Here is an 8,286-nt window from a genome sequence, read left to right on the forward strand (position 1 = left end):
GTCAATATTGAATGAAAAACATAGTGATGCTATTATTTAATAATTTTTGCTAAATCCATTTGAAAGATTTTTTTAACTTCATTTCAATATTTAGCAGTTTAAGTAATGAGGTTTATGGACAATCTTCAGTCTTCCTATTTTTCATATTTCATTTATTCATTTTTCTTCCTATTTTTCATTTATTGATATGAAATGTGGCACTCCTATTTCAAACATAGAGGGTTAACCATATCCTAACAGTAGTTTGCACTAGCTTTCATTAGAGTTACTGTATTACTTCTTATTCAACGAGCATGATTTTTAAAGTAGAAAGGATGCTATCAATTATACTAGGACAAAATGCTTAAACTAGAATCCTCTCAGACAAACTGGGACATACTATTACCCTGCTTCCGATAAAAGGAGGCTTCAGTAGGTATAGATTCTCCTAAGAGTACTGGTTTGTCTTCACATGTCCCTACAGACTGCTGCACAACCTCAGCATCTGAAATAAAAAAGCCCAGCCTGGGCAAGCTGGCTCACATTTGTAATCCCAACACTCGGGGAGGCCAAGGTGGGAGGGTTGCCTGAGCTCAGGAGTAAAAGACCAGCCTGAGCAAGAGTGAGACCCTGTCTCTACTAAAAATAGAAAAACTAGCCAGGCGAGGTAGGCACCTGTAGTCCCAGCTACTCAGGAGGCTGAGGCAAGGGGATCACTCAAGCCCAAGAGTTTGAGAGGTTGCTGTGAGCTATGATGATGCCACTTACCAGAGCCACAGCGTGAGACTCTGTCTCAAATTAATTAATTATGAAATTAATTTGTATTTAATTAAATATAAAAGCTCAACAGAAAGTGATTTTATGCACTTGTCAGAGTCCACACAATCAGAGTTCAAGAACTGCAGGGGTGGATCTCACCCATGGAAGCAGGGCCCAGGGCTCTAAACTGCTATGCGCAAGTGCAGGGGCTCCAGGGGGCACTAAGGCCTCGGATGGGGACCTGAGGGCAGGGAGGGCCTAAACTGGCTATGAGGAGCACAGTTCTCTTGACTAGCCCTTCAGAATTTTGCCAGGACAAAGACTTTCCTGCAAAGACTGTGCTAGCGCAAAAGAGCTCCAGGGTTAAAAGAGGATGTCCTGGAATATCCCTGTGGGTGTATGAATCCCAGCACCTCCGTGTCCCAGCTGGATGATCGCATGTGTCCTGCACCTGTCCTGTCAACTTTCTCCTCAGTCCTTCCTCTGTAAGGGGGAAAACAAAACCACGTACCTCCTCAGGATACTATTAAATTCTTAATTAATTTATGTTCAGTAAGTGTTAACTTAATTACTGGCCCAGGGCTAGACAGACTAGGACTCCTTTCCTCCAGGTTGGTTGAGACAGCTCAAAAAATTCTGCCACACTGAGTAATTCGAGCTTTCTTAAAAATTCTGCCACACTGAGTAATTCAAGCTTTCTTTCTCATTCTCTCCCTTAATTCCATCTTTTCCTCTCTTTCTAGTGTTTCGATGGTTCTTAACTTGAAAAAATCTAAAATGAATCACTATCTCCACCATTTTCCCAAACACCACAGGACTTTGGACTGATTCGACCCACTGGCTTAGGGTCTGCAGTCTCTATAGTTCCTTTCCGTTCTCTCTCCCTCCCTCCTTCCTTTCTCCTGCTTCTTCCCCTCTCTCTCTCCCTCTGTTATTCTTTCTTTCTCCTATTTTTCAAAGGGCAGACCTTGCTGAGAGTCGCCCTATTGACCAACCCTTTGCTCTGCATGGGCAGGCTGGAAGGGGGAATGGAGCTGGGTTTGTATTTTATGAGACTGGAAACACTATGTAACATTTCACCTGGAAATTGGTCATTTTTTTTTTAAATCTGAGGGATTTTTAGGATATATAGCCTGTTATATTGCTGGAAATGGAAGCAAGCAGCTTACACTTTCTTTTTTGGTCTCTAACGAGCAGTAATCCCTTAGCAATCCATTATAAAAATCTAGGGAATGTTAAAAGAAATACCCACGTATGCACACAGGGGAAAAAGGTTTCCAGCCATCCTTAATATTTTCATAATTTCACCTAAGTTCTTTTCCCTCTCCCCGCTCCTTCTCATCAGTGGACTGAAGGTGACAGGGCCACTCTGGGGCCCACGGAGAGGAGAGGCTCTCACAGGGGCAGCACGGGAAGGCCGGAGGTTGGGCTGGGTGACTGAGGTCATGGAGCCAGGAATCAAGAATCTTAAACTCACATCTTCCTTCTGCCACTGACTTCCTCTGTCGCCTACCTTCTCTGTGCCTGTGTTTCCTCACCCATCTACCTTGGGGAGGTTCTGGGGAACAGTGAGTGTGGGGAAGGAGCACGGGTGTGGAGGTGCAGAAACCCGAGTTCTACACCAGGCTCTGAGGAGTCCTACACGTGAAATCCCTTAACGCTCTACCAGTCTGGATGGTTTCACTTAGAAAGGGCAGGGATCCCATGAGATGGCCCCCAAGTCCCTTTCCTCGCTAAAATCCGATGACATGTAATTGTAAGATAATAAACATGAATACGCTCCAAAGTTCACGTAAAGCACTATTGTGAATATATCTCTTTGTTTACACAGAATTGATTAGGGCTGGGGCAATGATAAATAAATAACAGTACAGCAAGTCATGGTAAAATTTTACTTTGGAAGTCAAAATTACTAAGTTGACTAGGGTCTAGCTCCCCCAGCTCACTGCCAAGCACAGAATTTGAAGTCAGATTTTAAGTCCTGCCTCTGCCTCTTACTGCCCCTGTGTGCCTGGATAAGTTTCGCCTTTATATGCCTTGATCTTGTCATCTTTAAAATGGGAACAGTAATAAATACATTAGCGACAAGTTTGAATGGTATAATCTGCTCCGTCAGTCACACTGGAAGCCATCAGTAGGTGTCAGCTACTGTGGTTTTATGGTCCCTGCTCTAGAAGGCAAGTAAATGGGAGGAAACCTAGAAGGTCAAAGATTTTCGCTGTTTATTTAATAAATATTTAGTGTTATTTTAGGAGAAAAGTTCATTTTATTTCCTAAGGAGTAAAGTAGAATAAAAGTAGGGATCTGGCTACCCTTTAGTAACTTCAAGAAATAATGGCTTGCAGTGTGGGTGGAACGCATCCAACACACAAGGTGCCAAGGGATTCCTGCATCTGTCCCACTGACGGCCAGATCCTCCACTCGGGCAGCCGCTGGACATTACTTGCCCCAGCTATGGCCTGGCTATAGGACACCTTCCTCCATCCCATCGGCAGGGCTCTCCCCAACCCTCCAACACCAAGCAGACCTGGAAACCAGTACGGTTCCAAAGAGATAATGAGTAAAATTTCAGAAAGAATTACTACTGTCAATAAACTATTATATTACAGAAAAAAAACAATATTCAAAGAATTCCATAGACTGGGTCTTTAAACTTGATGGACTTGGCTGGGCACAGACAGTCATGCCTGTAATCCTAGCATTCTGGGAGTCCAAGGCTGGAAGATCACCTGAGCTCAGGAGTTCGAGACAAGCCTGAGAGTAAAAGAAAGACCCCGTCTCTACTAAAAGTAGAAAAACTAGCCGGGAGTAGTGGTGGGCACCTGTAGTCCTAGCTACTCGGGAGGCTGAGGCAGGAGGATCTCTTGACTCCAGGAGTTTGAGGTTGCTGTGAGCTATGATACCGCGACACTTCAGCCTGGGTAACAGAGTGAAATTCTGTCTCTAAATAAATAAATAAATTTTTCCTAGTTGGATAAAAACATGCTGACTGCTTCCTTTCAGCTTTCCTGACTTTGAAGTGAACTCATTCCCTACTTCCCCTAAAGAAACTCCATCCTAATTTTTAAGGGCTTTAATTTGGCACAATGTCAGCCACATACACTGAAGCTGGCGGGTTCAGATCCAGCACAGGCCTGCCAAACAACAATGACAACTACAACCAAAAAATAGCTGGGCATTGTGGCGGGCGCCTGTAGTCCCAGCTACTTGGGAGGCTGAGGCCAGAGAATCACTTAAGCCCAAGAGTTTGAGGTGGCTGTGAGCTGTGACGCCATGACACTCTACCCAGGGGGACAGCTTGAGACTCTGTCTCAAAAAAAAAAAAAAGAAAGATGGCACAATGGCATAGCCCCACAGGTCTCTGTGCCTGCTAAAAAATGGGAACTCCGAGTCCTACCCAATCCCGCAGTCACACACGCACATGCATGCTGTGGGCACACCCACCGGCCCAGGGCCAAGACTTGTCTACGCTGCGCACACTCTCCCTAGTTCCTGTACCCACATGGTCAGGCCTGCAGGTCTTCTCTCCTCTCTCTGGTCCCTCATTCTGGGGCAGTGAAACGAAGTGTCCAAGTGTTTTGAAGTGTGCTTGTTTTTCTAGCACAGTCTGGGTGTCCCAGCTGTGTCAGCCTTCACCCCAACTGCAGCCTAGTCAGTCAGGGGCTCCCCCAGTCCTACCTCAGTGCCAGCTTCACCTAACAATGATGAAAGTAGGGCACTAGACAGCAGGGCACAGCATGATAGCACCTAAATGTAAGGGCAGAGGGTGGTAAGGGTGCCTGAGGGGTTACAGAGGAGATTAATCTAAAATCAGGGTGGAGTTTCTTTAGGGGCAGTAGGGGGTGATTTCACTTTTGAATCAAGAGAGCAGAAAGGAAGCAGTCAGTAAGTTTTTATACAACCAGGAAGATTTAAAAGAAGAGGCAGGCAAAGAGAGACATCAGCAGGCTGGGAGAAGACCGTCCCTGGGACAGGAGCTTGGGAGGAGGCCTGCAGCCCAGAGTGAAGGGAGGGAGCAGTGGAGAAGGGCAGAGGTGGCCCAGTGCGCCTGGACTGAGGGGCAGGTCCCTGCAGACCCTGTCAAATCCCTGGCGGGCACCTTTCAGACCCTCTGATTCAAAGCTGCTGCAATGTTAGAAGGAGGAAAGGCCTCCATCCTTGATGAAGGGCTCAGCTCAGGCCTGTCACACTCGGCTAACTTCATGATTTTGTTTTCATTGTTTTGGTTTTTTAAGGTATTTGTATTGGTTTGCTTGGGCTGCCGTAACAAATACTCCAAACTGGGTGGCTTAAACAACAGAAACTGTCTCATAGTTCTGGAGGCTGGAAGTCTGAGATCAAGGTCATGAGGGTTGGGGCCTTCTGAGGGATGTGGGAAGAATCTGCTCCAGCCTCACCCTGAATTTCCAGGGTCTCACTGGCAAAGTCTTGGGCATTCCTCAGCTTGGAGTGATCAGCCCTGTCTCCATGTGGCATATCCCCACGTGCGTGTCTGTGTCCAGATCCACCCTTTCTATAAGGACATCAGTCAGCGGTCCAAGGCCCACCTGCTCCGGTATTACATCATCTTGACCAGCTACACATTTCCAGATCAGGTCACATTTTGAGGCAACCAGGATTAGGACTTCAACGTATGAATTTGTAAGGAACAAAATCAACCACATCAGTGTTGTGAGGAGAACCCCTTAACATCTTTCAGACTCCTAACCAAAGCCAGATTCACTAAGGAGGAAAAAAAAAAGAAGTCAAAAAGATGGCTCAATAACGCACCAGGAGCTTCGTTGGCAGTTTATCAAAGCAAAACGTCCCTTTTGGGTAAACCTGTGCTTCCCTGACAGGGAAGCAGCCAACTGGTGTTCTGTGCTCCACAGAAAGGGAGAACTTGCCCCCTTCCCTAGCACAAAGCCAAATTTGCCCAAAGAACAAGTGGTAGAATCAGCTCTGCCTCACAGCCACAGGCATAACTGTGTGGTTTGAGTACTCTCCAGAGGCTGAAGTGGAGGAAAGGGGTGGGGAGAGTAGCACTTGACATGTTTGACTCTTGCTAATAGAAGCCAGGTCTGCTTCCCTCCACAGACGTGGGAGCCTCTGGCTGCTTCTTGCCAAGCCCCAGGGCCAGAAATGAGCAAGTCAGAATAAGAAGTGACCACACAGATTGGCAAAGAGCGCACAGAGAACACAGCCAGGTCCCAGGAAGGCTGGCTGCCTCAGCCCTGGCCATGAGTCCTCCCTCACCACAGCCAGGAGGAAACAGGACATGGGGTGCAGGGTACCTGGGACCCAGGCGGCACACCAAAGAGGCAGTGCGTGTAAAATCCTGCTGTGAGAGGCACTGGGCCACTGACAGGCTGTGTGATCATCTCTGGGCATCCGTTTCCCCAGCTGTAAAATGGGGATAACAACAGAGCTCTCGAGGCTGTCATAAGCTGGAAATAAGTTCATATATGTGGAGCTGAGGTAGGACTGGGGGAGCCCCTGACTGACTAGGCTGCAGTTGGGGTGAAGGAGGACACAGCTGGGACACCCAGACTGTGCTTAGAAAGACCAGTGTATTTCTGCCTTTTTTACGTCATAGCACACTTGAACCTATAATTAAACTTCAGTGGCACACTTAAATTATGTTGATCCAAAAAAAGTGTAAAAAAAAAAAAAAAAGAATATACTATGGCTTTGAACATCTCTTGAAAATAATTTAATTAATGATCTTTAAAAGTTTTTTGGGGCGGCACCTGTGGCTTAGTCGGTGGGGCGCCGGCCCCATATGCCAAGGGTGGCGAGTTTGGACCCAGCCCCGGTCAAACTGCAACCAAAGAATGGCCGGGCGTTGTCGTGGGCGCCTGTAGTCCCAGCTGCTCGGGAGGCTGAAGCAAGAGAGTCGCTTGGGCCCAGGAGTTGGAGGTTGCTGTGAGCTGTGTGAGGCCACGGCACTCTGCAGAGGGCCATAGAGTGGGACTCTGTCTCTACAAATAAATAAATAAATAAATAAATAAAAAGTTTTTTGGCACACCTAAGATCCTCTCACAGCACACCAGTTGAAAATCACTAGCCTAGGCCAATGCCTGGTAAAGAAGCATGAGAAATATTGGCTACTGTCTGGGCAGAAGAGTTGAAGGCGGTTCTCACTCAGAGCCTACACTTCCATTCTTTGAAATGTGATGTTTCTCAGGAATAAAAAAAAAAAAAATGAAGGTCTCCAACACCATAGTTTTCTCCCATGGGGTAGAAAGATATGGATGAGCCTGAGATACCCACCTACCATTCTCGGTATTAAGAAGAGCATCAGCTTGGAAGTCCGAGCACGGGTGTGAGTCCCATATTACTTGGAAGAAGAGCACCGGTGTTAAGTCCCATATCTAGCATTTATTAGACACACAACCTAGAGCCAAGTCCAAACTCTTCTCTAAGCCATCCTACCCTTCAAGGTAAGTGTGAAAACCAGCTCTTCTACTGTGGTGTGAAAGAGCCAACAACAGCGTGCATGTGGCTGGTCAGCGGGAGCTTGCAGACAACATGTACACAGCCAGGCCTGCGGGCTCACACCTGTAGGCCCAGCACTCTGGGAGGCGGAGGCAGGTGGATTACGTGAGCAGGAGTGACACCCCAACTCTACTGAAAATAGAAAAACAAACCGGGTGGTGGCAGGCGCCTATAGTCCCAGCTACTCAGGAGGCTAAGACAGGAAGATAGATATTTGAGCCCAAGAGTTTGAGGTTGTTGTAACACCACAGCAATCTAGCCTGGGCGACAGAGTAAGACTCTGTCTCAAAAAGAAAAAAAAGAAGCGATGCATATGAAGGCGTTCAGTCATGCGCCAGAGTGTGTCTGGTTAAAAGGGGAAAGAAAGGGACGGCGCCTGTGGCTCAGTGAGTAGGGCGCCGGCCCCATATGCCGAGGGTGGCGGGTTCAAACCCAGCCCCGGCCAAACTGCAACAAAAAAATAGCCGGGCGTTGTGGCGGGCGCCTGTAGTCCCAGCTGCTTGGGAGGCTGAGGCAAGAGAATCGTGTAAGCCCAAGAGTTAGAGGTTGCTGTGAGCCGTGTGACGCCACGGCACTCTACCCAAGGGCGGTACAGTGAGACTCTGTCTCTACAAAAAAAAAAAAAAAAAAGGGGGAAAGAAAGGCAGGGAGAGTCAAGGCCTCTAGTAGTTCACACAGTGCCTTTGGGACAACTGGGGTGAAAAAAGAGTCTCCTTTCTAAAGACACATGACTTTTTCTCTCCCAACTGTGTTGCAATAGCTGGGTAAGACGATGATGCTTCTGATGGGAATGGTTTCTCTTAGCTGTGGCATCTTCGTGCAAGGCAGGAGGGCATCAATTCTTGGGGCAGCGCTGAGTTGATCCACTATGGGAAAGGATCTCAAGATGGATAGGAACATAACCTTCAAGGGTGTAGCATTACCCTTGGCATGTAGAGGGTGTTAAATGCACACTTCTAGGAGGAAGGGAGGGAAAGACGGCATTGTGATTCAGAGTGTCTGCTCAGCCTTCTGCTAATGAGATGTCAGTGCTTGGGGAAGTGCTCTTCAGAGGAAGAAAGGGTACTGCAG

The sequence above is a fragment of the Nycticebus coucang genome, chromosome 1 (genome assembly GCF_027406575.1).
Source record: "Nycticebus coucang isolate mNycCou1 chromosome 1, mNycCou1.pri, whole genome shotgun sequence".
Lineage (NCBI taxonomy): Eukaryota > Metazoa > Chordata > Mammalia > Primates > Lorisidae > Nycticebus > Nycticebus coucang.